At 34.7% G+C, this 1791-nt stretch overlaps 1 long non-coding RNA gene across 1 annotated transcript; it reads left to right on the plus strand.

The window, feature by feature from the left end:
- The first annotated feature begins 421 nt into the window (after positions 1-421).
- On the plus strand, positions 422-1439 carry LOC142614879 (uncharacterized). Its single transcript, XR_012840583.1, has 4 exons — positions 422-444; positions 635-662; positions 956-1199; positions 1316-1439. It is a non-coding gene; the product is annotated as an uncharacterized LOC142614879 (long non-coding RNA).
- Positions 1440-1791: the final 352 nt, after the last annotated feature.

The following is a 1791-nucleotide window of genomic DNA, read 5'->3' on the forward strand; positions in this document are numbered from 1 at the left end:
TTGATTACTCTATTTTGAGAACTATCTTTTACTTAATCTAGTTTTACATAACTTCTTCCATTTTCATTTTGCTAACTTTCAATTTCCAATATGTAGGCTTATGCCTCCTATATGAAAGGGAACTTGTTGTTTGAACAAGATCAGAACTGGGACACAGCATTAATGAATTTCAAAAGTGCCAGGTGCAGTCTTGTCTCCTTAAATATACTGATTTTTACTCTTGATACTTTGCCATTGGAAATGAATTTGATCATCAAATCTCACCTCAAAAATAAAATAATAATGAATTAATTGATTTAGGCGTAAATTAATTTTGAGTGGAAATTTATCTCAGAAATCCCTTTGACCTGTTCCTTGTTTGGTCTATAAATGAAAGTGAATTTCTTTAAAATTGCAGCTTAGCCGAGATCTACACACGTCAATAATTGAGGGAAGGTTTCCAGAGTATGTTTTTCTTTTGCTCCCCCCCCCCCCCACCCAATCATTTTCTCTTCCTCTTTTCTCTTTCACGTCCTTCTGAAGTAGCCATTCTCCATTCTTGTTCAGTAAATAACTTTATGCCAGTTAAATTCCTCACTTCTATCTTTTGGGTAATGACTATTTTAACATTCTTCTCAATCTTATCTTATTGTAGGTTTGTATGTAATTTTTTGCGGATAATGGTATATTTCTTCACTTCTTTCAGTCCCATGAGTTAAACCACACTAAAAGTCTTCTGATGGTTTCCAGCCACAACTGGATATTTGGCGATGATTATATTTTATGCAACTATCCCGTTTGTGAAAAATATACCTTTTTCTCTTGCTTAACTAGTGCACTTGTAACTTCTCTGAATTTATTCAAGTATGGTTGTGTCTGCTGGTTTTTTTTCTCCCCTTCTTTACTTTTATAGTCCAAAAAGTCTCAAGTTTTGCTTTGTGTCTCAAGTTTTGCTTTATGTGACAAATTTGTTCAGCTCAAGAATTGGAAAAAGATTTACATGGTCCAGCCGCAGATTCACTGCCAGCAGAGAAAAGACTGGCCATCTTTGACAAAATTTTTACTGCATATCATGAAGCCAGGAGCTGCATTCGTAGTGACTTGGTATGGAAAGTTACTTCATAATGTCATTGTTTTATTTCTATTAGAAGTGAGGTCCATTTAACCCCTAGAGATAACATGGTTGGGAGCCATGACTCATGTTACGGAGGTTGGTCAATGTGAGTTCAAATGTTGTTTTGTTATTTTCTCTGATTTCTCTATTCACATGAGAGAAAAGTAGAAGTTTAATTGGCTGAATATTGACTCTTTTTTTTTGTTTTTTTTTTTGTTTCAGTTTGATGGATTCCAAAAAGAGGCTATACAGATGGTGAAGCCAGCAAAGGGAACCACCACACTTGCGTTCATATTCAAAGAGGGTGTCATGGTTGCTACTGATTCTCGAGCTAGCATGGGAGGCTATATCTGTATGTTATTTCTGTTCTTTCTTTTTTCCTATCTTGCATATAATTATATATGGGTTTTGGATGCTGATTTTGTACATATCAATTTCTTTACAGAAACTAGACTTGTTGTTGATGATCATGCTTATGTCTGTAGTTACACAAACATGCTCACAGTTAGCTTGGTATTATAAATTATCCTTTGTTAGTTAACTGGAATAGCATGTATTAGTTCCTTTTCGAGATAATTGACTAATTAATGTTGCAAGTGACAGTAATCGTAGTGTTCAATTGCATTGTCTAAAGTGGATGGGAAATGTCATGTTGCACTTACTCTTTCTTTCCTTATCTTATCGGCATCACGATCTGT

This window comes from Castanea sativa, chromosome 11 (assembly GCF_040712315.1).
Source record: "Castanea sativa cultivar Marrone di Chiusa Pesio chromosome 11, ASM4071231v1".
Lineage (NCBI taxonomy): Eukaryota > Viridiplantae > Streptophyta > Magnoliopsida > Fagales > Fagaceae > Castanea > Castanea sativa.